Source organism: Palaemon carinicauda, chromosome 1, assembly GCF_036898095.1.
Source record: "Palaemon carinicauda isolate YSFRI2023 chromosome 1, ASM3689809v2, whole genome shotgun sequence".
In the NCBI taxonomy this organism is placed as follows: Eukaryota; Metazoa; Arthropoda; class Malacostraca; order Decapoda; family Palaemonidae; genus Palaemon; species Palaemon carinicauda.
Window position 1 is genome coordinate 15,474,213 of NC_090725.1, and position 6,599 is coordinate 15,480,811.

Here is a 6,599-nt window from a genome sequence, read left to right on the forward strand (position 1 = left end):
TTCAACAAAAGGTAAAAATACAAGGGAAAACTTTGCATCTGTCAAAGGAATTTCTAATTCACATTACTGTGATAGCAAAATATTAAGGCCACGCAATAACTAAGAGTTAAACTAATATGCATAATATAAAATGCATTGATAAAATTCTAGTATACATGGCATGAAAATTGAAAAAGTCTGCACAAGTATTTTCCATGCTAAATAGTGATTAGCATCTTCAGTGAATATTACAATTATAAATAGTTGTACATAGTAATACTGAAAATTACTTCCCTATAATTGTAGACCGAAATGTCCTTGATAATCCATTGTAACAGCTATTTACTTTTTATTTCTAGATTTAGGTGTAACTATGATGCCACCAGTTCCACTGTCTACAGATCTTTTATTAACATTTACAGGCTTCAATGGAATATTTCTTATGAACTGAAATGAAAGCTGGTAGCCTTCACATGACTTACAACAATAGCAAGATTCACGACTGATAACCCGAGTCCACTGAATATTTTAAACATTTAGGTATAGAGACAGTTTAACCACATCACCGAGGGAAAAATTTTAGCTCTCAAAGGGCTAGTCATACTGGGTCGATCTTTTTTTAATTACAGTTTTGCAAACCTCACAACCACACGTAGGGAGTTAGTGTTAGCACATGTCACATGGTACATTGTATGCATTGCTGAAGGGTCTTTGCAGCATCCCTTTAACCCTTTTACCCCCAAAGGACGTACTGGTACGTTTAAAAATCCCATCCCTTTACCCCCATGGACGTACCAGTACGTCCTTGCAAAAAAATGCTTTAAAAATATTTTTTTTAATTTTTTGAGAAAATTCAGACATTTTCCAAGAGAATGAGACCAACCTGACCTCTCTATGACAAAAATTAAGGCTGTTAGAGCAATTAAAATATACTACAAAATGTGCTGGGAAAAAAATAACCCCCTGGGTTTTAAGGGTTGGAAATTTCCAAAGAGCCTGGGGGTAAAAGGGTTAACCACAAGCTTTACCCATTTACTTTATGTTCCTACTTCCCTACATCACTCTTACTGTCCAATCTTTTTTAACTTTTAATTTCCAATACAACTACAGATATTGCTTCCCATCACCCCACACTGAATTGCTTCCTTGGCCCTGCTCTGGACCATATGGCTCAAACACCAAAGATCATAACTGTATTAGATAATGTTATATTCTTTTTTTATAGTTTGCATCCACGATTCTCATTTACAAGGTCAATGAGACCTACAAGTTGAAACTCAACTCTCCTAGTTTTCTCCACCCACTTTTTATCACTAAATGCTTTAATGAAGCAAACAATGTTTGATATGTATCTAACAAATCCAGAGATTTAAATTTCTGCACAAATAACTTAAATGCTGTTACTAAGCAGGTCTAAACAAATTTCGACCAATCCTCAAAGCTAAATACATTGCTGGCCTCATTTAGTTGCTGATGAACAACCGAATGAGGAGTTACCACAAAATTCAGGATAAATTAATTGTGATGAACAACCAAATGAGGAGTTACCACAAAATTCTGGATAAATTAAGTGTATGGTGTAACAAAGATTTTCTGCAGTACAAGTTGGTGGTTAAATCATAAGTATCCTACAAAACATTTTCACGAGGGGGGCTATTTCTACTTAACACTCCAAGTGTTTCTAATTATTCTGTGTACAAAATTATAAAGCTAAGATATTTTTAATGTTCAAACTGTTCTAACCTTAGATGTGGTTATTTCTGCTTCTAAAATGCTTTCATTCTTTCACCATTCACATTAAAAAAAATCAATATCTTGTTATTTAGACCTTCCATTTCTACTTAAAATCTGGAAGCTGTGATACTGTATCCAGAATTTTTACAACTTATCATCTTAGGTCATTGGAAAAGATGAGTTTCAAGACATAAATAAGTGAAAGCCTTTATGAAGTAACAAACAAAGTTGAAAGAGAGGGGCAAGCAGGGAAATACAATTATCTATTTTACAATAATTCTCAAATAATGAAGTTTAAATATTAGTTGAAGAAATATTTTTCCACAATCTTTGGCATAAATATTTGAAAACTTAAAAACACCTATAACTAAAGCCAAAGTAATTTCAGCAATTTTATCACTAATCAAATTTTTTGCAAGGTGTGATATACTATGACAATGATAAGGATTGCAAAATATTTGAGTAAATTTCCTGGGTGGTGACAAAAATGAAATAAGGTAAAAGAAGATTCTCGTTCAAGAACACAAATATAACATTGTACACCCATGTCACTATTACTTGTAATACATGGAATCTGCTTAGGAAATTTCTCACTATTACTTGAAAGTTAAAATTAAGTATATAATGATAAAATTATAAAGACCTGTTGGTTTTCTATGCTGTCAATAGAAACTATGACAATTGCAAATAATAAAACACACTAATAAAATATTGAAGTTGTTAAAATAACTCAGCATATGAAAAGCCCTTAAACAAACAAAAAGTAAATTAATGTTATTGAGTCATAAAGCTATAAATTCTAAATAAATCAATTGTTGCATATATGCTGTATATTATTCTTATGACTTAACCAACCCTACAATGCTTGGCATGAAGGCAAGATGGGGCAAGAATGTTACTAAAATTTGAAAGAAGCAGACTACGCAGTAAAACCTCACGCGCTGATTCAACTGTATGTTATTAAACTTTTGAAACCATTATAAAAAAAATATAAGTTGGTAAATCACTAAGTTATGGCTGTTAAACAGGAAGCACCGAACAAAATTTTTAAACAACCTATCAATACAGCAAAAACCCTTCAGTGGAGCAAGATGCCGACACGTGTGTGTTCCGAGTCTCTTTTAGCGTAACCAGCGTCAAAATGCCCACACTTTGCCTTGTGTCACTCTCAGTCTTATGTCTCAGCTTCTCTAGTGAGTGGGATATCATTGTCCGTGGTTGAGAAGGCCAATATTCTTGATTCCGAAAGTATGAAAAAAACAGTCTTCCAATCGGGAGATTTTTAAGAGGAAGGCGATACAATCATTGCTACTGTCCCAAGTACTGCTAAAGTAAGCTCTATGATAACGTGACAAGGTTCTAGTGAAAGAGGGGAGTATTAAACTTATGGATAAAAGACATGACAAAAAGGATACCCATCGATCTACTAGTTGCATTTAAAGGCATTAAGCTTCCAAAAGGTTTCTCAAGAACGCTTAATTTACAGTCTCGTAAAGTAATAAAATGACTGCTGTTAATGTGTTAAGATTACTGTGCAGTGCATATTTCAATATTGCACCTGGTTTTTATAAAATACTAGCAGGTTGTAAGTAATTTGTCGTCATTATAGGGAACATATGCCACATCATACCAGGGATTTTCAGCCTACATAAACAATTGACTACCTTGTTGTCTCCTGGAACCAATTCATGACACATGTCGGGGTATTACTGTATCCATGTAGCCTAGTTACTAAAATAGATTGCTCTGTAGTGTGTTTAGATCATGTATTTATATTTCTAGTGTGTTAATACATGTATTTACTGTATATTTCTTAATTGTTTATTACGTGTATTCCAGTATATTCTAAGAAATAGCATTAGGTACTGTTACATTAGAGTACATAAACTGAACATGAGCATTACATACATGTATACTGTGCATATTTTCATATGTACAGTACACTATATAAGCATATATTCTACAGTTACAATAAATTACTAGTGTAGTGTAACTGCAATTTTTGTAAAGTACAGCATGGGTTATATACGAGACAGATAGAGAACTCATAAACAGCCAAATTTTTGTTTGTAGAAATTACATACTGTAGAGTACTGTAAACTGTATTGCAAAACAGTGTTTTATATGCCTGCATACATACATACATACATACATACATATACCAAGGCACTTCCCCCAAATGAAACAAAAAGGGGACTTCTCATCTCAACATTCCTCCCAGCCTGACAAGGGACTCAACCGAGTTTGGCTGGTACTGCTAGGGTGCCACAGCCCACCCTCCCCCGTTATCCGAGTTTGGCTGGTACTGCTAGGGTGCCACAGCCCACCCTCCCCCGTTATCCACCACAGATGAAGCTTCATAACGCTGAATCCCCTACTGCTGCTACCTCCGCGGTCATCTAAGGCACCGGAGAAAGCAGCAGGGCCTACCGGAACTGCATCACAATCGCTCGCCATTCATTCCTATTTCTAGCATGCTCTCTTGCCTCTCTCACATCTATCCTCCTATCACCTAGAGCTTTCTTCACTCCATCCACCCACCCAAACCTTGGCCTTCTCCCATCAACTCTTGCACTCATCACCTTCTTTAGCAGACAGCCATTTTCCATTCTCTCAACATGGCCAAACCACCTCAACACATTCATATCCACTCTAGCTGCTAACTCATTTCTTACACCCGTTCTCACCCTCACCAATACAATATTATTAATGCTCTGTACAGTGAACTTTCATATAAATATTTTTTCCCACTTAGGGGCATACAGTACAGTAATGTATTTTATAGAAGGAATTTTTAAATAACCAAAAAACTTTACCTTGCCTATTAAACGTGAAATTCTAAAACCACTGGGGTCCTGAAATGTATTTCCTGCAGATAAGGAGGTTTTACTGTATCTATAGTTTACAACAAAAAGATTAAAAGCTCTTGAACACTGAAAAGGTCAAAATCAAAAAACAAAATTACCAAGTAACAATATCCACTTGCAAGCCATAGCATAGTTCTAAAATAGAAACTGGGAAGTAAACCTTCCATAAATAGTTCATAAATAATAATTACGATTCTAATTAAACTTAAAACCCTACTGTAGCTTTGGACAGTTTACCAATACAATTTCTTTTAGTAAGTATTTTATATACTACTGTACTTTCAAAAATTTTTAATGCGCATCAAAATATTTTTTTTGTGATAACCAGTATTGCTTTACCAAAAGTAGCCAATGGCAGAATGAGATTAAAAAACATCAAATTAAAGTCAATTCAATGAAAGAACCAATAGCTGAGACAAATTAAAGATAAGTGAATGAACCAGATTAAAGAGATCAATAGCAGAGCCAAATTAAAATTTAATGAATGAACCATATTAGAGACCAATAGCAAAGTGACATTAAAAAAAAGGTTAATGAATGAACCAGCTTAAAGAGATTAACAGAAAAGACATAGAAAGAGACCAATAGCAGAGTTAAATTGAAGGAAAAAACAACAAAAGAAACTGATGAGACCAACAAGATAGTCAAATTAAAGACCAAATGCATAGCCAAATTAGAGGAAAAGAGCATTGGAAAATAGACTAGAAAGATCAATAGTAGAATCAGATTCGAAAAGTTTAAAATTTACTCCAGAGAAACGGAAGGAGAGGTACAGGTAATTTTTCTGTTGCATTAATTTGGAGCCATGCAGCAGTTGCTGAGGACTCAAAACTTCAACAAGTGGACCTAGGAGCCCTATCAAAATACACATCCCTAGCTTAAGGGAACAGTAAAGAAGTTATTCTGACTGAGAAACGTATCAAACTGTGAGCAGGCCTTGAAATTAATCCTAAAAGACTGTGGAAGGATTGAGACAGTTTACAAAAAGGAGGAGGTAATACTTTAGTAAATATCATGAAACGGACACTGTAAAATGCATTATATAAGAAATTTATAAATAAGAACTAAATTACTTCTATCAATAAAACACGAACACAAAAAATTAAATACAGTACACATAAAATTAAGAGCCAAAATAAAAAAGTACATCATGAAATCTCATTAACTCAAGGGAATATGAACCATTGAAATAGCACAATTATATGCTAATTTAAGATCTGGCATAATAAAATTCATGAAGCAAAAATTACACCTGAATTCTACTTTCATCTTGAAACCATTCCAATTACTTATTATAACCGACATGCAGCATGTAAATTTCCTTTTTCCCAAACATGCATATAGAATTTTCTAATGCTATATAGGCATTAGCATGCTGACAATGCTCTCAAACAAACATTTTAGAAAACAACTTAACTGAATGTAATATTTGCCATCTTAGCAATTCTCAATGTTACAGAGTATTCAAATGAAGATATGAAAATACAGTATAGTCTGAAGTTTCAAGGTAACTCGTTCAAAAATCCTCACTTAATAGTCGCATACTATATATACTGTACTGTGCATCTAGATGGCACAAAAATTTCATAGATTGCTGTACTTATTTCGCTGTTTTTATTAGTCTCACTATGACATTACTTTCTGTTCAATAATGATTTATTAGCAAAGACCCCAATGCTTTATCTATTCAATACCAAAGTATAAATAAGAAGCAATTAAATAACCCCCCTGCCATAAGTCATAGATTCTTTACAAAACGTTTTCAGCGGTCCAAAATGTGATTCAAATAAAGGTAGATTTTTTTCCCCTTCACCTTTCCTTATCTATCTGGTCCCTTGAGAGCTGAGAATGATAGTTCGATGATTTTATAATCATTATACCTAATAATTTTACATAGGAGGGTTACCCTTAAAAGTAGTATTCACTGAACACAAAACATGTGAAATAATTGATAAAAGCTACAAGCAAATGCAGAATTAATGCTTTCAAGAACCCTTGAATACATATCTAAATATAAGA

At 33.8% G+C, this 6,599-nt stretch overlaps 1 protein-coding gene across 1 annotated transcript in view; it reads left to right on the top strand.

Annotated features, from left to right (window-relative positions):
- The window catches only part of LOC137647082 (alpha-N-acetylgalactosaminidase-like), a 53,888-nt gene extending 53,153 nt beyond the window's left edge, over window positions 1-735 (top strand). Inside the window, exon 10 of the mRNA XM_068380285.1 lies at window positions 402-735. The gene's annotated coding sequence lies outside the window, so the exon portion shown is untranslated. The remainder of the gene's footprint in view (window positions 1-401) is intronic.
- Window positions 736-6,599: the final 5,864 nt, after the last annotated feature.